The following is a 24433-nucleotide window of genomic DNA, read 5'->3' on the forward strand; positions in this document are numbered from 1 at the left end:
AGCATGTAGGAGAAACTCAAATAGTTTATTGACGGAATAAGAAAGTCTAAGAGGAGATACAACCAAGTGAGTTCCGATCCAGCATCTACCTCCCAGCAAAGGAATCCCTTCCTCTCCTCCAACAAAGCATAAATCACCCAATGTGCTAATCTCAATCTCAAACCAACAGCAATTCTCTGCAAAGTACAAAATTCCAGCCTCTTGAACCTCTGGGTGAGAGATCCATTTATAGATGTAAGCAGAGAGGATGAGTCAGCTTATGTTTTGAGTTGTGGCTTCTCTCTGTCAGTTCTTGCTTCCACTTGGAGGTTGAGAGCCTCTTACTCATCACTAGTCGAATTCATTGAGGCAAGTGTCATTGGAGAAGATTCTCAAAGCTTCCAAGGTCTTTCCACCTCGTTGAATGAGCTTGCCATTTGTCATTTCCCACTTAGCGCACCCTGGTAGTGCTTCCACCTGCGTTGCAGTGCAACTAGCCAGTGTAGTCTCTGCATTTCAACGCAGGCAGCTAGTGGAGCCTCTGAATTGATCATGAATTGACTATTTCTGAGTGGTTTTTGGTGGAGAACTTCTGGGAGAAGCTGTCATTGGTTGACCTTGTTCCTTTAGGAGCTGTAACAACATCTTTAGGGACTTTGGATCCCTTGAATTATGGACATTTCATGCTTATAGCTGTAAGGCACAAAAATGTCTATAACAACTAGTTAGTTACTTCGCGTAAATGGATGCCTTATGTTATATTTACTTATTTAGCACCTTCATATGAGTTCATGCAGTAAATAGATAATAAACTTTTGCAATTCATACCCAATAATACATAAAACAAGAAAAGATACCCAGAAATATGGTAAAACTTCTCTTTATTAATCCTTCCAATGGTTGCAGACTCGACCTGCCCTGTGCAATCAGCTGCAGGGGTCTACGCACTCAGCTGTGGACTACTAGGCATCTACACACTCAACTGCAGAGCCTTCTCCTACTCTACGACCTAAAGACATGACTTACACTTCGATCCAATGATTTATCAATCCCTTAGAGTCATCTTGCTTTTTCCTACACTTAGAGCCTCACTTTATTTATACAATCCCATGGTCCGTGGACCATGGGTAGATCTTTCAAACTAACATTACATTACAAAAACAAGGGCAGACAACCCTATGACTCTATTATGACTTTGCGCTCCGCACCCACAAATCGCGGAGTATTTACAATGGACTTAGTCAAAACTTGGGCTTTAAGCCCCAAAACATGTGTTGGGGGGATTCCACACCCAACAGCACTATAAACCACTCTTCCAGGACAAAACTTTGGTGAAGAGACTAGGTTGCATGACGATTAGGAAAAATGCGCAACTAGGAGGTACGATAAAGGAGTTGCGCTAGCAAGGTGGGTCTTGTGCAGCTTGGCTAGAAAGTGACCATTGGAAGCACTGTAGATGATTGGATGTCTATTTTTCCATCAAAGGGGGTAGGGGGGAAGCATTTAAGAGTCATATCTTTGGAAACTTGCCACCAAAAGAGAATTAATGAGGGAGAACTAGATGGAATCGATGGATTTGAATTCAAAAAGGGTTATAACTATAGCATCCCACTCCACATTCGAACACTTTTATTAAAAAGATTGTCTTGATATTTTTCACCTAATTTTAAGCATAGAAGGATGTTATATGTCTCGACGAGATTGGCAATTGGTAGAGCAGGAGTTTTTGTAGAAGGGGCTTTAGTTTGAGGCATATTTGTCTGAGTGGTAGAAGAAACTCTTATGGGAAAACCTTGACAAGATGACTGCAACACCACTAGTCCCCACAATAGTACCTAGGTCGCGAGGACCAAAACCTATTGCCTTCGTGGCAGGAGAGAAAAAGCAGAAAAATCCACAGCAAGCCTTGGTTCAGCAAGCGCCACACAAAACACCAACTGAGATGAGATAGAATGGTCGTATGCATAAAAATAATCAGCTGATGTAACCCCATGACCTCGATGAAGAAGATCTCACTAAGGGGATTGAAAATATCAGTGCAGAGGATGCAAAGCCAATTACTTGGCTACAACCATATCTACCCCCTAGGAAATCAACTACCAAAGTGACTAATGAAATTGACTCATTGAAATACAAGGTATTCACGCCATTGCTACTGGAGGAAGTACCTACTGAGGGCGACTTGTTGGCTTGGGTACCATTTCTAAAGATGGAGGATTGGGATTTGGGAGATCATGAGAAGTTTCCACTATTAGAACCTAGTAAATTCTTGAAATCAGTCTACTATGAGGAGGCGAGTGTCACAAGGCTTGAACCAATGAAGTGGGTAGCCGGTATTGAGTGCACAGGGTTTCTCAACATGTTGTGTGTCCCACATTTTAGCTACAAGATAATTAATACCATTTGTGTGTGTCAATTTTTGGCATTGGTTCGTGATGGCTACCTTTGGTTGTGAGGGAACATCCCAATTGACGATATGCCAGTCCACAAAATCACAATGCTACCTTATTAGGGCACAAACCCCGTAGCCGATTTTGTGGGGAAGTCACAGGAGAAAAAGCTCATAGATTAGATGAAGAGTGACTTCGGGTTGGTTAAGAAGTTGCTCGACTACACTATTAGATTTATATCATATGGAGTTGTGTGGTTTGTTGTACATATTTTAGCAGGAAAATTAATGAGGAAGTGTTGTGCCAATGAAGTATCAACACCAGTGGTATCCTTAACTGCGTAGTGTAGTGAGGGGGTCTAATTCAATTGGGAAAAGTACCCCTTCCAATAATTCCTTGATTATTTCTACGAAGCCCAAGAGGATAGAAAATCATTCCACTACACATGGTTACTGTTTTTGATCGCGCTGGTAGCTTGGAGGATGCCCGAGGATTCCCAATGCCCAACGCCAAATCCATACTTATGCGAGGCTGAAAAATTCACTTTGTTGTGGGATTGAAGGAACCTAACCGTATCATTGAAACCGAGATGTTCTAGTTACTGTTTGAATTAGAGTTGAGTATGGTGATCAACCAACGAGCCACGATTGTCACCCAATCTACATGTGCAGTATAAAAAGCTAGCAGACTTCAAAATAGATTTTCATAATCTATCCATACGCGTGAAGAAGGATGTCGCAGGAACATGGCACAAGTTGTTGTATATAGTCGCAAAGGATGATCTTATGGGTGTCATTAGTGACTGGCTGAGCGATTGGCTCACCCCATCTCGTGAAGCCATAGGAACAAGTAAGGTCATAGACGTAGAAATAGGGAAAAAAGCAACTTCAACATAGGCCAGGAAAGACAAAGAGAAATAAGCATAGAAGGCTTATAAGAAAGAGAAAGAAGCACAGAAGGCTTCACAGAAAGAGAAGGAAGCACAATAGAAAAATATGTGTAGGCAAAAACAACATAGGTCACCATTGACCTCAAAGAGCCGAAGACAGAGCGCACAGCCATCGAAGTAGAAACCATAGATGAAGAGGAAGGGGGTGCAGACCCCTATGTTTGATCGGAAGACTTGGAGTCCCCCTTCAAGATCAGGAAGAGATAGAAGTGAAGTTTGACGGGACCTCGTAAGAATTTTAATTCTGAGAAGTTTGTGAGTACTACACCATTGGTCTTCACAGAGGGAGACCTTGATGAGATAGGCAATGTTGTCCACTGCGCAACTAAAAACATATGGTGGCACATCAAGGACCAATACCACCAGTTATTGGACAAAGTGAAACATGGTCTAAAGGAATTGTAGGTCCAGACACTAGTGATCTAGGTGAGCATGGGACAAGTGAGTGTGGGTCAAGCGAGTACGAGTCAGGCGAGCGAGACATCAAAGGTAGAAATGACTTCATACTTCCACACATTGATGCTTCCGGAGGGTTACTTGCATGTCGAAACAGTTGAGGATCAGGCTAGGCTGCTACATATGACCAACATGAGTATCAACCTTATGGCACTTCCTATCTAGACATTGCATGAGCTACACCAAGGAATTTCAGACGAGCTCCGTGTCTGGGAGAAACGAGCTTTGTTGATTATCGACGAAGTAAAGACTAATAATCATCAAATGTTTGCAGAAAAAGCATAGGCCTTGTAGGCCTGCGGCGAGGTAATGCATCACGATCAGCATCTGGAGGCATCCCTTACCCAAGTGTGCAGCGAGATCCCTGAGCTCCAAATTCCAGCTGAGGTGGCCTCTACATAGAAAATTCATAAGTTAGCTCCTGGAGTGAAGGAATTCAAGGAGGAAATAAGAAAGGTTTGCTTTGAGCTACAGCTACAGATTTCAGAGCTTCATCTGAAGCTGCATCCAACCACACCTCTGGAGGTCAGAGAGAGGAACGAAGCTGTTATTAAAGCAGATATGACAAATTTGGTCGCTACAATCAAGGACTGTAGCCAATTATTTGAGAAAACAATGGAAATGTGTGCCTCGCTACAGGAGGATCCACACTTGCAGAAGATCGAAGCTAACATTCATGAAAATAAACTATAGTTTGATGAGATCAGGGTGGCAATGTGAACCTTAGCACCTGTGCAGAGGTTCACCCAACTCCAAGAATGTAAATTCATACAGACGCATATTGATGAGCTGCACTAGAAGGCCTCTATCATTTCTGCAAGGACACAACCATGAGCTGACGAAGCAATCCAACTGTCATAGAATTTCCAAAGCAAGTTAAAACCCCTTTAATAGACACAGATGACCATGGGCCTTGTAGTCGAAGGTCCAATGATGGAGAAATTGGTCAAATAACTTCATTAGGCAGCCATGTAGGGAACAACATACCTTCAATCGATGAAGATCAAATTCAGCGACCTGCAAGCAAAGGTTGAGGCAACACCAACAAAGTGACTCGAGACGAGTCACGACTTTATGTTGGGAGCCTATTGGGATGGGGTCCCCTGGGTCAGATTTTATTAAAATTTTGTTAAGATATTGTAAAGTCTCTACATTTTGAGGAGTGGAGCCGTTAGAAGCTTTGTCATGCCATTAGCGCTGATTATATTTTTCCAGTTTCCTTGTGATACCCCTTAATTCAACTTCCTTTCCTTCTAAAAAAAATTCCAGAAAAAATCTTGAAAATTAAAAGCTATCATACCCAAATATTGTAGCCATTGGACTCCTAGTACAACATCAGCACCACCCATTGGAATGGAAAGCATTGGAATATTCAACATATATTCTCCCATGGATAGCTTGATATTATTGCACTTTATAGAGCAATTTATGGTTCTTCCATTTGCAACCATCACTTGACAATCTGGTGCTGTATATAGGAAGCAATTCAATTCATTTGCTATCTTACAATTAATAAAATTATGGGTACTTCCCGAATCAATCAACACTATTAAATTTTTCTTCTTTATATTTCCTTCAATCTTGATAGCTTGAGGAGTGGTTATTCCAGCCAATGCATTAAAAGATATGGTCGAATTCATTTCTTCTTTCTCTAGGATTTTTTTCTTGGTGTGTATACTCTTCTTTTGATGTTTCTTGTTCCTTTTCTTCTTCTTCTTCATAATCTATGTAAAATAATTTCTTCTTAACACACTTATGACCTTTAGTGTATTTTCTATCACAACTGTAACAAAGCCCTTTCACTCATTTTTCTTCCAATTGTTGTGGTGCCAACCTTGTAGTTTGTGGAAGGCTAGGAGAAACAACACTTCCATCTTTATAGTTGTGATTGGTAGGCTTCCTTGTTGCCATAATTTTTCTTGCCAACCTGAGTGCCTTCTCCAATGAATCAAGTCCCCAAATGTGAACCTCATGTTGGATATTATCCTTTAATGTCCCTATGAATACATCAATCCTATGCTCCTTTGGAATATCTTTTGCCCTTATATTCAATTTTTGGAAGTCCTCAATGTGCTCCACCATTGAACCTTTTTGTTTGAGATTTACGAATTGGCTAAAAAAGGTGTTGATTTTTGTATCCTCATAATGTGCTATCATTTCTTCCATAAATATTTCCCAAGTGACAATTTATTTACAAGAGAAAAGCCATTGATACCATACAATCTGTTTGGGTTCCAAATATAAATTTGCAATGCATACCATTTGTGTGTTTTGCACATTATGGAGACCAAAATATGGCTCCATCTGTAGTATCCATGTTACGGGATCCTTGCCATCAAACTTCCTCATATCTATATTTGGAACATGGTGGGTCTTCAATCCAATGTTAGAGTCTATGAAATCATTATTAACATTTATTTTGTTCTCATCATGAGTTTCCTTTTCTACCCTTTCTCCATTAGTAAGAATTTCTTGTAGAAACTTTGTCAAATCTATCTTAAAATCTTCCATGTCACCTTTAATTTTTCCTTCTATACCATCCATATTCGCTTCCATGTCATCCATCTTAGATTCCACACCATCCATCTTAGATTCCATGTCTTTCATCTTAGCTTCCACACCATTCTTTAAACCATCCATCTTAGATTCCACACCATTCATCTTAGATTCCATGCCATTATTTAAACCATCCATCTTAGCTTCCATGCCCTTCTTGAAACCATCCATCTTAGCTTCTGTTACTTTTTGTGAGAGTGAAACTTGTTGCACTTAGTCTCATAATTTTGATATATCATGTTGCATTTCTTCCTCTTCGTCATGAGTCATGATAGAGCTTTCAGGTTGCTTACTTGGTGTTTCGATTTTCTTTCTTCGGGGTATCTATTAAAGATAATTATGCTTCACTATGTCCTTTGAATTCCTTCAAACTAATTTTTCAAACCAAACTTATGCAAGATTTTCAAACAACTACACGCCTTTTTTGGCTTTGTAGGAGCTTGATCTTGAATCTATTGTATCTCTGTAATTGCGTATCTCCAAGGTCTAAAATTTAGTCATGTTGTAACCCTCTGAGTTTTCATTCCAACCCCTTAAGTCTGATCAAGATTGGATTCTCCACGAAAGATTTATTCCAAATATTCCACAATGAACTGATTATGGATTGGTTCAGTAAAGTGAACTTGTACGAAGTTCCACGTGTCCCGGTTTTGACCTTTAGACCTGATACCAATACATAGAAAACTGCAGTTCGTCCTATTTTTGTAACTTTTTATGAAATTTTAATTTGATTCTGAGAGAGAAAGTTATGATCATTTTCCCATATCACTTGTTTGAGATATAATTTAGGAGCCTACAAAAATGCTAATTTCCTTGGATCATATCTCTGAAACTGTAGCGAGACAAGATCTAAAATTCGTACCCGATGTTCCTTAAGGTTTGAATGAAATAAATGCTAATAGAAGGATGCCCTAAGTGATGACTTGCAAGACATCAATAGGCTAATTGATTATAATTTTAGATATGTATTAATTCACAATAATTTCAAGGATGGTCACATACAAGAGGATTGTAGGAGTAATAATTGACTAAATATTAAGAGAATCTCTTAAATTATTTATTTAAAAAAATCCCAATAAAATAAAAGAAAATATATATGGGGTGGTGAGCTCCAATATTGCAACAATATTGCTGCAACTCTTGGGGCTTCCTTCTTTACTTTTATCAACCCGGTAGTTCGTAACAAACTTGGAAGCGACAGTGCTGTATGCACAAGTACTAGCTCTTACTACACGCTGTCACTTGATCAGCTGGCGCAAGTTCGCTAGGAGCTTAAGCCAACTTCTATGAATTCTCAGAAGAAGATTTTAACTGTGATGAAAGAAAGCTAACTTGAAAGAGGCTATTCTACTTGCAGAAAGAGAATGAAAATTGAAATGAAACACAAACCCTAGCAAACCCTAGTTTACCCAATAACCCTACTATTGCAATAAAAGAGATGGAAACTACTGAAATGGGTGCCATTAACTACTTAAAAGGTAATTTGCATTTATTCAAGCTACTTCTGAAGAGAAATGAGAAGAAATCATCTTTTTGTGCTTTTGAGAATTTTTATGTAGAATTATTATGCTTGTGTTTTGACTGGTTGTGGCTATGCAGAGGTTTGGTGGCAAAGGAAGATGGAGTTGGCTTTTGCAGAAGGTGAGGAAGGTGTGGAGGGGTCCTAAGAAGCCCCTAGTACCCTTTTGAAGACTTCCATTGTGATCAGACTTCAAAAAATCACTCACAGGAAATTCTACAGGAGGCTGCAGGGGATCTACAGGAGGTTCTACAGGAGGATCTATAAGAGGAGGCCCAAGGTGGTTTTTGGAGGTTTCAAGGTGGAAAAATGATGAAAGAGGGGAAATGAAGGCTGGAGGAAGGTGTTGAGAGGTCTATAACTTGTCAAGGAAGATCAGGAACGAAAGAGATGGTTGGATTTGTTCAAAGGGCAAGGAAGCAACTTTGTGAAAAACATAGAAATTAGGGCAGATTGGCGAAATGTGGCAAATGAATGGGGAAATATTGGAAAAGTGAGTTGTTTATGGCTGTTTGATGGAGGGATAGTGGGCTGAAACGTTCTACAAGAGAGCTGCATGCTTACTTCTCAAAACTGACCAAAGCAAGAACCGAAAAACAAAGTTTTGTCTATTTTAACCTAATTTCTGACCTAAAACCAGAAAAATGTTGAACAGTATCTTATGAATAGAAATCATGCGAGAAAACCATGGTAAATGAACATAAAATGATCTAAGCATGTGAATCCAAACTAATATCAACTTCTCCAACTCGAAATATCACACTAGCAATTGCATTGGAAAAGTAAAAACAATGTTTTTGGTGGCAGTAGTAGTGCTTTGATCTCAAATCATGGTCCCAAGGAGGGAGAAAGGAGATCAAGACCTGCTATTGACCTTTTTGGATCTTTTTCTGTCACTATAGCAAACTACTTAAGCAACTTGAAGCAAAAACAACTATTCTAATCATCAAAAGCAACCTAATTTAAAAAATCAAGATTAACCTAAACAACATAAATTAGCTCATGAATGAAAGAAAAAGCATATAAATACACAAAGGAGGTGTTGGGAAACTTGGGTTGGGCCCTAACCCAAGAGCTTCAGCCCTCTAGAGAAGATCAGTGCTAGTTCAAAACTTGGTTCATCTTCATTTATCAAAAAATAGCAGTTACATCACAAAATTGTCTTCAAAAAGAGATAAAAAATGAGCTGAGTACAAAGCTGCACAAAAGTGCGAAAATATACTATGAAAAGGCTAACCTACTGAGGCTTGAAGCCTTCTTATTTATACAAGTGAGGACTCTCAACAGTACTCCTAAACTTAAGGAACTCGGATGTCTAGAACTGAAGATAACAACAACCCTACTTGACTTGGTCAGCTGCCCTTGAAATCATCAATGTGGGCCTTTGTACTCCGAGCTGTTGATAGAGAATTCAAGGAAGTGTTGTTGGGAAAAGTATCCAATTCGGAATGCCCCTATCCCACTCTAAGGTGTGATAGTGCCTTAGCAACAAACAAGGTAAACTAATTGAGTATTCTTCTTTATGAAATGTAAATGAGGAAGAAGGATGTAACTAACTTGTGTCTTCTGCTAGTTTGTCGATCCAAATCACTCCTCTCTTCAGTAGCTCCCAGCTTCTTGCTCCTTCACCAGCCCAGCTTCACCGAATTCCTGCAAGATCACAAGAGAAAGAAACTACACAAAGATACAAATATACATTCATGAAAAGCTCAAGATCAGATTAAGCTAAACATGTAATCATAACAAAACATCATTGGTACACAGCATGTAGGAGAAACTCAAGTAGTTTATTGATAGAATAAGAAAGTCCAAGAGGAGATACAACCAAGTGAGTTCCGATCCAGCATCTACCTCCCAACAAAGGAATCCCTTCCTCTCCTCCAACAAAGCATAAATCACCCAATGTGCTAATCTCAATCTCAAACCAACAACAATTCTCTGCAAAGTACAAAATTCCAGCCTCCTGAATTTCAACGCAGGCAGCTAGTGGAGCCTCTAAATTGATCCTGAATTGACTGTTTCTGAGTGGTTTTTGGTGGAGAATTTCTGGGAGAAGCTGTCATTGGTTGACCTTGTTCCTTTAGGAGCTGTAACAAAATCTTTAGGGACTTTGGATCCCTTGAATTATGGACATTTCATGCTTATAGTTGTAAGGAACAAAAATGTCTATAACAGTTGCCCCCTAAAGTATGAGGTCGTTTATCGGGTGAAATGCTTTATTAGGAGGATCTGAAGTTCATTCAATGCTAGGAGGAGACCTGTAATAAGATACAATACAATACATTATTTTTCATACTGTTTTCATGATCTAGCTGAGGCGGGCATTCCCATGCTCAACTTTATAAATTCATTTTGATGTACATAGGACAGACAATCGTCTGATGGTAGACTGATGATTTTGATGAAATCATCATCCTTTTGGTAGGATGATTATCTGTGCTGCAATGTTGTACATGTCAATGTCTTTATTTTTCCTGAATATATATCGCAGCCCGGATGGATGAAACTAGATCCGGGGTCTTCACTCTCGTCCGATCTTCACTCTAAGTACAAGTCGATCCATGTGAGAAATGTTCTGAAGTCGAACATGGCAAGACATCGCTTGATTACCAGTCAATGATGTAAACCGTTAACAAGCGCGAGAGGAATCATTGATAATGATAATGACCCTCAAGGTACTGCAGTACAATTCACGTGGTGTGAATAAAGGACTTGGCGTCGAACACCATGCAAAATCTTTCGGTCGAAGGTCATTGATGTATACCTGTCGCCGGAAGTGAGAAACTTGCCATTGAGGCATGCAAGCTTCAAAGTACTGAAGGGGTTGTTCCTAGATAAACTTCTTGGATAATGAGCTGATGTCGACAAGAAGCGATCCGTCAAAGGAGGGCCTTGATGTATCCCACATCAGTGACACGGAACAGAGCAAATGATTTTGATGGAGGTGAAAACGATCTGATGATATATGGTTCAGGGTAGCGGTCATGAAAAGAATGAAGGATAATGTATGGTAGTGGATGGGACACGGTTGACTTCTCTGGATGACTTCTCTTGAACATATCGGCGAAACTTGTGTGATGGATTGGTAGCATTTACCCCAAAGGTGGATGGTATGGCGAGACCATGGTGATGTGACCGGTGAATGAAACAACCCAACCTGACTCAGGCACAGAGTGGAAGTGTCATGTTCAAGAGTGACTTGCTACCAATAAAGTTCTTTGAGTTTCTTCCCAATTTTTCCCCAGTCATTGCTGACCAGTACCTCTTTATTTTTTTCAAGCTTGAGGAGGATAACATATTCTTGTTCTATAATTTTCCCTTCGGGCAAACCCATCGCTATGTTTTAACGAGCCTAGCGATAGTGAAACTCGTTCTCGTCTAAAGACAAGTTTGTCGCTATTAATGTTTTTTAACGAGTTTAACGATAAAGATAACTCGGTCCTTTTCATTTTTAGAGAGTCTGAAAAGGTACGTAAAGTCAACTCCGAAAGTCCTTTTTCGTCATCTAATCCCTTAAGTCCGAAAAATTATAAAACAATACAGAAGGGATGAATTTTCGATAGTTTTAACGAGCCGAACAAAACAAGCGCTCGATCTTTTTTGTGCAATAATCCCTCAGGTCAAAAAAGATTAAAATCTAGAGGAGGGATAGCTTTTCCGTTCGCTTTAACGAGCTGGAAGGCCAAAACTCGACAATCTTTTCATATTTTACGAGTCAGATGAAAAGAGCTTAAAGAAGACTCGTCTTTTGAGGAACGAGTGATAAAATGGGTAGCAGTTGATTCCAGTAAGGGTTGGAATTTTCCGAGCACGGCAGTGTCACAAGGATGGCTAGTGAAATCACTCTTCGCAGTTGTTCCTCAAAATGGGTAAACAATCAAATGGAGGTGAATGATCGGCCAAATGAAAAGTGGAGGTGACGGTGCAAACACGACCAAGGCTTTAATGGCTGATAATGTTATATTCACGGTGGTTATTTACCGGAGGATAGTTCATTTTTTAACGAGCTTAAACGCGGGTTGAAACGCTTGCTCGATCTTATGTTTATTTTTTAACGAGCATGGACTATGTGCTAAAACTGCTCGATCTTATGTTTATTTTTTAACGAGCATGAACTATGTGCTAAAACTACTCGATGATAAGTTTGCATGCCCCCAGCATAATAACGCTATTCGAGGTGCATGCCCCCCAAGCTTCATTGCATTCAACTCGGTGATTGGAATGAAGGTTTACCTTTGAGATTTGGAAAGGGGATTTGTTTCATTTTTTAATGAGGTTGACACAGTAAAATAACCATCCTCAAAGCCCACTGTATTTACAGTATTTGATAGAAAATCAAAAACTGAAGGATGATAAAGGTCATCTTTAGTATCTTCTCCACAATCCAGGAGAAGGGAACGATGGTGGGAATCATTCCATGGTGCCCCGTCAATTACCATTGATTGAATGATTCCTTCGTTTGTAGAATGTACAAGTGACGAAGGATTTGAAGAGGTGCCATATTCCTTAGACCTATCTATCCAAACACTCAATGAGTGTTGATTTTGGTTTGCCCCCCAGGCCAAGAAAATTGATTGCTACAATATTTCTATTAGGGTGATGATCCATGCTGACAAAATGTTTAGGAATCTTCCAAATCCATTAGATATAGAAGATTTCATGTTGTAGGTTTCCACTGTGGCCACTTCCGCCAGATTACTTGGAGGCGGTAGGGCAAAAGTACCCATTAAGGCAGGGTCTTTTAGGAGGCCTACTCCAATATTTTTGAAGCAAATGATCGCTTCCATGGATCATGGGAATGCTTCCTGTAACTTGAGAACCATTAGGGAGGAACTTTTGTTGATCGACGATTGTAATCCCTCCTTGAAAGGGAAATGCAATCTTTCTAAAATAGGTCGACACAACAACTGCCATGGCATATATCCATGGTCTTCCTAGTAGGATGTTGTAATCAAGATTCCCATCGATGACTTCTATTTCTACTGTTTTCCCCCCTAGTTCAACCTTTATGTTATTTAGGATACCATATGGGGTATATGTCCTTCCGTCGAATGCTTTTAATGTTGTCGAGGATCGTGACAACGTTGGAGATCCTAAAGTTTTCTAGCAACTCATCGACATAATACATGTAGATGCCCCCTCATCAATAATTGTTCGATGAACAGTTTTGTTGAGGGCTTTCACTTGGATAAGGAAAGCTAGTTGAGCTGGTAACTGAGGATCGTATCCTTTGTGGTCAAAGGATACAAGATTGGAATCCTTAGGATCAACCCCACCAATGGCTGATAACAAAGTCTGCCTTTGGGATGGGCAATTTTGTAGTACTTCAAGAGTCGACATAGCGGATGGCGATTGGGCCAAATCTTCCATTATGTTATAATGTTGCGCTGCTCTGGCATGAGGATTAAATGTCGACTTGTGTACTACTCCCTTTGGCGGTTTTATTTTTAATTCAGGAATGATGGGTGCTACAACTTCTGTCGAAGTTGTTGTTGAACTACTCGGTTGATCTTTACCTTTGTCGTTCGATAGCTGCGGATTCCCGTAATCTTTGTTTCTTGTCGAAATCAAAGCATCATTTTGTTGCTTCGAAATCGACAACATTAGCACTTGCAACGGGGAAGCATTTACACTATCAACCAGATTTGTGCCTGGATTTGGAAACGGATCAGTTAACACAGCTGAGGTTTGCAAACTCTTAAAGAATCTTTTAAGCTCAGCTTTGTATGGACATTGTGAGGTCCAATGATCCTCATCACATATGTGACATCTCGTTGAGGGTGGTTTCCTATTTCCAGGAGGGTTTGAAGAAGTTTTTTCAGGAGATGACTCACCCTGTTTCTTCTTCTTCCCTTTGTTTTGTTTCTTCTTGCTTCCTGGTTGTTTGGTTTCTTTGCCCTTATCTGCTGATACAACATTTACTTCCGAAGCAAGAATTTCGTCTTTTGCATTTTGATCTGAAATCTTACGGGCTTTCTTAGACGCAGCCTTTGTCGATTTCGCATTTGTCGTGCCAATCACGCCATCGCCGGCGTGAGAGTCATTGTTTGATTTAGGAGGAGGAGGAATTGAGAATTCCGGTCTAGGGGCGTCAGGTATTTTGTCGTAGAGCGTGCCAGACTGAGTATAGACCAATTCTAGATATTGTGCACGAGCAATAACTTGCTCTTCCATTACAACTCCCCCCTTCGCCACATCTTCCGTTATGGCAGGAAGTAACGACTTGATAAACCATTCAGCTAATAGCTGATCGGGAACGTACATTTTTACCATCCTACGACGACGTCGCCACTCATGTATATGATCAGATATGTGAGTGGTCATTGTCTATTTGAAGTTGGTTAAGATTTCCGTTCCCGTTTCATACCTTATCAGTAATTGAAAATGGGTTAAGAAAGTCGTGGCTAAGGTGCTGAAATTGTCGAACGAAGCTCTAGGCAATTCAATATACCATTTTGCCGCTGAACCCGTTAACGTCCTCTGAAAAAGGTGAAGCCTTATCGAATCATCGTTTAGGGTGTTTGATGAACACCATAGATGAAATGTCATCACGTGATTCGATGGGTCCTTACCTGGATTTCCATTAAATTTAGGAATATCTGAAGGAAGTTTGTGAGGAATCGTTGGCCACCAAGGGGCGTAAGCAATTGGATCGTTTGTTAACCGGTGTAAATCGGGTAACTCTAAAGTTGCCACGAATGGTAACTGTTGATTCAGTTTAGGTGAAGCATACCCAGGATATGATGGAATTGCCTGAGCAGTTGGCCTTTGCATACCAGCATAATGTAATTGATGCTGGTATGACTGATACGGTTGGTGGACATGACCACCGTAAAGTGGTTGATTTTGACCGTTTTGAATGTACGGTTGTCCACTGTTTGCAAAGATCTGCTGCTCAGAACCTTGGTATACTTGTTGGAATTGTGGTTGTTGATATTGCACCAGCCACGGTTGCGAAGCCATGTTCTGTTGCGCTATACTAACCGTTGGACCAAGGTGTGGGGTAATTGTACCCGTTTGGACCTGTGTCACCCCACCAATCGGCGATTGTGGTTGAGTCACAGGGTCAAGGGGTTGTTGCATTACAACCTAAGAAATCTGAGGTTGACATACAACAGGAAACATTTGAACTTGCGACACTGTCACAATAGCTGGTGTAGTCGGGATGTTCGACATAGGTACACATTGTTGCATAGAATACACAACTCTTGGTTGTTGGGGTAGTATAGGTACCCAACCACTTGACGTAACTCCAGTATAACCTGAATACTGTTGTGAACTCCCGTATGGATATCCTCCCGGAGGGGGTAATGAAAGTGCATACTGCCCCCCATACGGTGGCAATCCGGAACTCAAGGGGATTGTCTACCCTTGGGGATTGGATAGCCCAAATTGACCTCCAAATGGATCAATTTGGCGAGCCTGAACATAAGAGTTGCCGGATATTATTCCGAAGGAACAAACAGGAACGGACCATACTATCGAAATAGTCCCTGGATGGACTCCTTCTAGCAGTTGTGAACTAGTCGGGACAGATGGTATGCCGGCAAACATTGTCGGAGTGACGACAGGGAGTTCTGCTATCGCTGTGTCAGTCGACACAGTCCTAGATGTTGACGGTTGCTCAGAAATTTTGAGTCTATCCAAAAGATTACCTAGCGATTCTACACGAACTTCCACTGGTGGTAGACTAACTTCTGATGTCGTAGGAAATAGAGTGACCCCAACTCCAAAATGTGTTGGAGTACTTGCTTGCGGATCTTCTACAATTTTCTCTATCGCAATCAAACCAGGTGGAAGGGGAAGACCGTCAGGTCCGTAAAATATTTCTGGTGCCGAAGAAGGGGTTGAATCAACAACGACAGATGTTTGAGGAACAAGACTCTCTGAACCGGTTACAGATGGAACTAGTTCAGTAACACAAGTGTTTGCTCTCAGACTAGGATCAGTATCACTGTCCCTTTGTGGCTGTTGAACTTCTTCTGTAGAGGCAGGGTTTCCAGAAATGTTTGGAGTAACCGGAATCTCGGATGTTGTTGGAACACTTTTTCTAACTTTAATGGGAGATTTCGAACCGGTTAAACGAGTTCGCTTTGTCCATACTGTTTTCGATTCCGGAGACAAAGACGGTTGACTCGTAAGCCTCCGCGAACGACGGGGTTTCAATTGACTTTCTTCCACAATTGCAGATTACTTGATCAACCAAAATACAAAAAAGGGGAAAGTGTGTTTCCGAATTAAATGAATTTTTAGACGCTTTAGACACAACTTGCTTTTTCAATTTTAAAGAGTCGAGAAAAGGCAAAAGATGACTCTAGTCTCCTTCGATGTTTTAACGAGCCCGAAGTGACAAATGCTCGGATGGACTTTTTCCGTTATAGAGTCTGAAAAAGGCCAAAAGGAACTGCTCAGGAGTTCTAGGTAGAGGGTGTGCCAAACTTTTCGCAAAACCGCAGAATACTTTTTAAGGTACAGGCGGTCAATCTTCCTGAATGTTGTTTTCAGTGCATTGCAATCAGTAGGGCGACCGACACGGCTTCCTAAGGATAAAGGCTTTATTCCTATAGGGGTCTCCCAATATATACTCGATGGTATGTGGGAGCACAATCCATATTGGCGCTATCGTCTCTCAGGAGGAATCACCCAACCATCAGCGAGATCGACAGTCACCAGGTTTTACGACGCCGGAACACGTCTCTAGCCTAGACCTCTATGTTGTGCGTTAAGTTACAAAGCGTTGTTAAGTTCATTCAATTTATTTTAGGTTGATCTTTCTTAGAAGTTTGCCTTTTTGGATCACCACGAGATGTATGATACAATTCCTAAATGCAGTCTAAAGATGATAAGCAAGCTTTTATATCTTTTCAACAATGAAAATCCTAGCTACAAGGGGAAAAGAAAGACACAATCTTTTCTCAAAGAGCATAGAGCACACTGTAAATGCACTTTTCCTAAATCAAATCATGCAAACTATCAAAATGCAAATGCACATATGCATGTATTTGTTTTCGCTTTCTTAATATTGATGCCTAAAAAGAAAGTTGTTGTACAAATTTGAATTTGATTTCAAGTGAAAACATAAACAAGTTCCTTTTTCGAAATCAAAAAGACGATTACGACACTTTATGATTTACTTGTTTTGACACTAGAAATGCATAAATTCAAACCAAACGACAAAAGTAAAAGCTCAATCAACTGTGAACAGCAAACAAACTCACTCCTAAGATCAAAACGACACTTACAACAGGTCTAGATCTAAGGGCGACAGTATGACTAGTTTACTTTTGTAATGGGAAACTGCAAATGATGTAATAAATACACAAAGAAAAAATACAGTTTCTTTATACAACTGAGGTGGAATTGAGGCAAAGAAAAGGGGCTTCAGGTAGGTACACTGACTGATAACAGGCTGCAAAAAACAGAGATAAAACTGAGCAAAAGGAAGCAGGGAACCACAGCTGCACAAGGCAAAGGCTGATCAGCGCACCCTCAGCACAGAGAAACTGAACTTCAGCGCAGGTATCCTTTACGGGACCTGCGTTAAAATGCGGAACCTCTTCACAGAGTCTGCGCTGAAGCAGAAACGAGATTTGTCTTTGGGTTCTGGGTCACGGTTTGCAGTTTAATCTACAGTTTTTGGCCGGATAAAAGCTATCAATTAGGTACAATTAGGAGGATGATTTAAAGGAGGACTAAGATCTATCACAAAGGGTTGTTAGAGTACTTGTGGATCAGTTTGTTCAGATCATAAAAACAGGCCCAACGAATGGACCAGAGTGGCAGATCTCTACTTTGCATTTGTAAATGGCAAATGCATTTCGGTTCGACACTCCTGAGTTTATGAGAAGAACAACAATAGAAACACAAATAGACTAACAATATACTCTCCCTAGCGGAGTCGCCAATTTTTTGTTGGGAAAAGTATCCAATTCGGAATGCCCCTATCCCACTCTAAGGTGTGATAGTGCCTTAGCAACAAACAAGGTAAACTAATTGAGTATTCTTATTTATGAAATGTAAATGAGGAAGAAGGATGTAACTAACCTGTGTCTTCTGCTAGTTTGTCGATCCAAATCACTCCTCTCTTCAGTAGCTCCCAGCTTCTTGCTCCTTCACCGGCCCAGCTTTACCGAATTCCTGAAAGATCACAAGAGAGAGAAACTACACAAAGATACAGATATACATTCATAAAAAGCTCAAGATCAGATTAAGCTAAACATGTAAGCATAACAAAACATCATTGGTACACAGCATGTAGGAGAAACTCAAGTAGTTTATTGATAGAATAAGAAAGTCCAAGAGGAGATACAACCAAGTGAGTTCCGATCCAGCATCTACCTCCCAGCAAAGGAATCCCTTCCTCTCCTCCAACAAAGCATAAATCACCCAATGTGCTAATCTCAATCTCAAACCAACAGCAATTCTCCGCAAAGTACAAAATTCCAGCCTCCTGAATTTCAAGGCAGGCAGCTAGTGGAGCCTCTAAATTGATCCTGAATTGACTGTTTCTGAGTGGTTTTGGTGGAGAATTTCTGGTAGAAGCTGTCATTAGTTGACCTTGTTCCTTTAGGAGCTGTAACAACATCTTTAGGGACTTTGGATCCCTTGAATTATGGACATTTCATGCTTATAGTTGTAAGGCACAAAAATGTCTATAACAGGAAGGGGTCATTAATGAAGGAAACACCCCTCTTACAAGTCCTCATCCCTGTTTCCTTGAGTTTGGCTACCATCTTGCTCATAAATTCTTGGTCCTTGTCCAAAATTGTCCAAAAAATCTACAATAAACACTCATTAGACTACGTGGCAAAGTGACTATCCCCATTCACTCTATTGACATAAATATATTCAAAAACATGCACAAAAATATTGATAATGGTGGATTAAACGAAAATAATAGGCAGAATGATCCCATATAGTTACCCATTTCTGGGGCTCATCATCACCCCCCTGCTGAATGGGTTGCTCATCCTTTGAGCAACTAATCTAGCTCTTCATCTTTAATAGCTCTAATAGATTCCCTGACATCCCAAGCCTCTGATGTGATGTCTTCCTCTCTGTCATGGAAACCTACTTTCCTGTCCACTTCCTCCCATTGTTTCTGTTCTTCCTCCTCCTTAACTCCTTCCAAAAGTCCTAGCAGCAGTGGAGGACTGAATTTAAGACCAATCCAGTTGGCTTTCAAGTTTTGCATTGATTGTTTATATAGGGGCACTCTCCTCATAGCTTCCCTCATTCTGATTGGGGAGTGATACTCCCTGATCTTTAGGCTATGTGATAATGTATTCCACCTTCTCATGCAGGCATGAAGGCAGTCATCACCAAACAATCTCTCCATATCTTCAAAGTGAGCAATAGCCTATGCTTGCCTGTCAACATAGTCAGGGGCAACTTGAGGATTGGTTGCAAGGTGTTGGTGGGCATAGATGAGATCCAATGGTTCTGCTGGTTCTACCCTTATCATCAGGGGCTCACTTAGCTCCTTTTCCATGATTTTCTAAATTTCCACTACCCTCTTTTCTTCATGGTTCAACCAAGAAGCCATAGCCATGAGCTGTAGGTCTCCCAATGCAACATTTGGCTTTATCCCCGACTGAACTATATCACATAAATGCATAAACTGGACATAATCTTGAAATGGTGTTATGCCCCTCTGGGCCAATGTGTTAATTTGGAATTGGAGCCACTGATCTTTGAGATACAGTGCATATGATCTAGCTGGTTGTCTGCACTGTAAGGCCTCCATTACCTAGATGGCCATGTAGGCCATCTGGGCTTCCTTTTCCTGCAGCTTTTTCTTCAAAATCAGCACTTCATTTGCTGCCTGAGACTTTTTTTCTTGTTGCTATTTCATCAGTGTCTCACTATCTGTCTACAATTCTTCTTCTTCCTGCTATTTCTCTGTTGCTTCACTATCTGCCTGGGGTCCCTCTTTTTGTTGTTGTCCTTCCAAAATTGGCAGCTTATCTCCTCCTTGAGGTCCCCTTTCCTGTAACTACTTTTTCAACAGTTCATTTTCTTCCTGTAGTTGAGCTCTTCTAATGCTCTCTATGTGCCTTACCATGCCCAATTCTCTGCTCATCTCTCTCAACCTGTTTTCCATATGCCCTATATCTTCGACCCCTTTAGATTTGGAAATTTGCATGCAGGTGTTGGTCCTAAGTCATTCCTTTTCTAGTTCAAAGAAGAGAGGCACTACGAATTTCTGTGGGATGATCTTCCCACCTTCTAGAATATTGTAATAGGAGCCTAAATTAGGTTAAGGGCTTAGCTCATGTATTTCTTTGGCCTTACCTTCTTCTTGGGACTACTCTTCTGCCTTCTTTTCCAACTTTTCAATTTCTTTGAGTTTGGCCAGTGTCTCCTGTAGAGAGGTTTGTGCCTCTTGTAGGACCACTTTAGAGTCCATCAATTTAATTCTTTCCTTCTAGGTGGAAGTCTTAGGACTCCCTCTCCTGTAGGTGATAGAGATTTTGGAGGGAGATTCCTCTCTTGTCACAGTAGGTGCATCCTCAATGATAATGGGTTCTTTTGATGGTGGCTGTGACTTGCCTACCTTAATTCTGGTGCTCCTCCGAGCTTTGAAATACATAGATGTCTGTCTTTTTCTTTTCCCCTTTTTCTTAGCTGGAGTGCTCATTGCAGCAAGGATAGTTGCCGCTTCCCTTGCTAGTGTCTCAAGAGACACTTCTTCATGCTATTCTTTCCCTTCATCCTCTGCAGTTTTTCCTGCGTCTACTGTTTTTGTTTATGTTGTCTCTGGTGGTGTCTTCTCCCTTTCTTGCTGAGACTCTGCCTTCCCTATGGCAATATTTGTCTAAGCCTTCTTGGGCTTGTTCTTCTTAGCTTTTGTCCTCTGCCTCTTCTCTATTTTTGATGCTGTTTTCTTTTCTGCCTTAGGTTCAACTATGGTTTGGTCCGGTTTCTCTTATTCTTTCTATTTTTCCTCTTTCTCTTCTTCTATTTGAATATTTTGTGCTTCCTCATGAATTTCATTTCCAAGTTCCTCTGTTTACTCCTCCTCTTCACTGCTAGATGGGCTAAGATCATCAGTAAGAGTTTTGATGTCATATTCTCTAGACACGTTCCTGAAAATTTCCCAAGCTATAGGGATGGTGTATGTGTGTAGGGCATCCTCTACCAACAATTTGATGAGCCAATTATGGGCCAGTTGGTCTGGAACCCCTGCATTCAACTTGGTGCCACACTCTACCAAAGACTGGAGGAGAAAATATGGCAAACTGAGTTTTGTAGCTGCAGGTAGGTCCATTCCATATCTTAATTCATGTAATAATCTGAAGTGATAACCATAAATTATACTGAATCTACCTTCACAAGAGATATATTTCATGATTTGGTAGCTGACCTCGCCCTATGGATGAGGTAAACTTCTCCTTCTGACCCCATTCTTATCTTCTACAGGATGTTCATCAGGCTAAAAAATGTCCTTTTAGCAACCTGTCCTAGTGGTTTTTCCTCTTTTCTCCAAGGGAGACCAAGTGGAAGATCTATGACTCTGCTGATGAATTCTGGTGTAATCTCTATGATCAATCCCCTGAAATCGACTGTAGCATGGTTTTTCGAATGTGGTCTTAAGGACATTAAAAATTCCTCGGTCACCTCCTCATCATATTCATGAATATTCTTGAAGAAAGACATCCAGTTTTCCCTGGTGAAAAGGGCCACCACTTCTGGGTGCTCATGTAATTTTTTGGAGTTCAAAGGCTCCTTTCTCATAAAACCTCCTGCCATGGTGTTTAGTGACCTCTAAAGATGCTCGAGTGAGGAAGAAGGCAACAACTTGCAAAACTAGAAACAAAGGAATGGATGATGTTTGTCTTTTTGCAACTAGAGAGGGGATTCCTTGTGTTCTTCTTCTTTTCACAACAACAATTTGCATTTTTTCCCTCCCTTCAAACTGTTTTCACCCTGAATTTACTTCTCGGCTTTTGGAGGAACTTCAATATTTTGACAGAACAAAGAATATATAAAACAATGTTTTTTCACAGAGTAGACAGACTTGCAAATTCGTTTTTTTTTCACAGGCTTGGTTTCTATGGTTGCATCCCTTTTCTTTATAGGAGAATATGGGAAAGGGAAAAAAAATAGATTTTTGAGTGCAAAGAAGAAAATTGAAAGACTGTATGGAATTCAGGGAACATAGGTAGACTTTTGAGTTCTCTTTCCTTTCTTTTTTCAACCCAATACTTTTCTTCTCATCCACCACCTTGTATAGATATATCACATGCAGAGTGGGTTTCTGAGCCTACCTCTTTTCGAGCTCGAATTTGGCAAAAAAATTGAATTTTTCCTCTGCAGAGCTGATCTCTGGCCTTCCTATAGAAAACCTCCTGTAGATGGTGTTCCTGCTCCTGTAGACTGTGTTTTTCGTTCCTGTAGAACCTGATAAGCAGGAGGGTTTTGAAAAACTGGCAGAAAATGACTGGTTCATTGTTCTGAAGGTGGTAGGTGAGTGCTACAGTCGATAACTCGTCGACGCAAATGAAACAAAAGGTGGTGAAGGCTTAGACCGCACTGTACTTAAGTTGATGGTGTGATATGCGGTGGCGAGGTGAGGTGGCCGAATGGGTACGTTATCCCCATGCGAACCATTGGTCCTACGCCAGTGTCATTATGGTTTTTCAGTTCACCTGACTACCATCACCTCCATTATTCCTGTTATATGCCACCACCACTACCGGTTCTGAGTTTTTCCTTCCCGAGTTGACGGGCCATACGTGCTGACCACATATCTGAACTATGGTTTGAATGGGACGAAGCCTGTTTGAACTCAACGAGGGTGATTTGAACTGAACGAGGGTGGCCAGTTAGCTGGCCACTGATTTCATTTAATCGTGACCATCCCAATAGTGCATGCTATTCCTAAATAATATTCATTCAATAGAGGAACAGGTTTAGCCACTTACCTGTTAGTCGCTGCTATGCTCTGCATGCTCAGACTCTGGCACTTCATTTTCTCATTGCTACTGGTGCTGGTGCTTTGCATGCTCAGATTGGCGGATTACGCTGGTGATTTTTCGATCAGGCTCTGCTCCTTACATGTTGCATACATCTTGGCTGCGCCGACCCTGTCTCTAGAGCTTGTTTTTTAAAGGGATCAACTGCTATAGGAATCTTGTAGGATTTCCTGTAGCTGCTTCTCACTCTAAAATTTCAGGTTGATGCCTAAGCAGGGGCTGAAGAGACATCTGAAGAAGGTTTTGAATGAAAGGAATAATAGCTGGAAGGCATTAGGTAAGAACAAATGAAGAATGCTACTGTTTTATTCATTATTTTTTCAAAATACAAAAGAAACAAAATTTTGTGTGTGTGTGTGTTTTTTTTTTGTGCAAGAAAAAGCGAGTGGAAATGTGGATGTGCAGGGATGGAATGGAGATTCTGGAGGGTGAATGGTGGTAGGGAGTTCCACAGGCCTTTTGAACAAATTTCCATCCCGCGGATTCTTTCCAAAACTCGATTTTGAGCTCTCTGTGATTTCTACAGGAGCCTCTTGTAGAATGCACAGAGTTTCCTGTAGGATGCGAAATTTTCAGAACAAGTGAGACCAAGGCCTGGGAAAAGATAATGGTGATGGAGGAATGAACTATCAAGGGTGTATGCAGCCTGGCCATGTCCTTTTCTTATTGTGTGACCCTCCTGCAATCTGTAATGCATTCAAAAGAAGTTAGGTTGTTTTCTGTCTTTTTTCTCTTTTTTCTTTTCTTGTTTCTTTTTTTAGATAGCTGGGGCGCCTCCAGGAGGTTTTCACCCTCACTGCCTACCCTGGGTGCCTCCAAGAGGTTTTCACCCAGGGATCTTTTATTCTTTTTCTATTTTTTTTCTTTTTTTTTTTTTTTTTTTAACTCAAGGTGTGGGTGGAGTGGAGGCAGAGACCTGCTCCGCTACCAACACTGTTTTCCTCAAATTCTCAATGAATTCCTGCTTGGAAAGGGGCTTCCTGTAGATCTTCAACCTATGCTCATTGACGAGCATGGGGATGGCTTCTTCATCAATGGTCCGGATCAGGACTGAGCCATTTTCATTGCATTTTTCTACTGTGTATGGTCCCAGCCATCTTGTCCTCTGTTTTCCCTTGAAATCCTTATATCTTGAATCATACAGCAGTGCCCAATCCCCTTGCTGGAATTGTTTTTCTTTGAGATGTCTGTCATGCCATATTTTTCTTTGAAGTTGGATTACCTCTGAGTGGAGAAGGGCCTGTAATCTCTGTTCATCCAATCCATTTAGCTAAGGCAGTCTTTCCTTTTGTGCATGGCTGAGATCTAGGTCCAGCTGAGCTACCATCCTTAAGGTGTTATATTCAAATTCTATTGATAGCAAAGCCCTCTTCCCATAGACCGGCTCATAGGGTGTGAACCATATGGTGGTTTTCCAGGTGGTGTTATAGGCCCAAGTGGCCTCAACCAATTGATCTGCCCAATCTTTTCTGCTGTTGCTCACTACCTTAGTCAAAATCCCTTCCAAAGCTTTGTTAGTGACTTCCACCTGTCCATTTGCTTGTGGATGATAAGGGGTGGAAGTTTTGTGCTTAATCTTGTGATGTGTGAGAAGGTCTTCAACCAT

This window comes from Pinus tabuliformis, chromosome 1_1 (assembly GCF_031772625.1).
Source record: "Pinus tabuliformis cultivar Carrire ecotype Pingquan chromosome 1_1, CPIR1, whole genome shotgun sequence".
NCBI lineage: Eukaryota > Viridiplantae > Streptophyta > Pinopsida > Pinales > Pinaceae > Pinus > Pinus tabuliformis.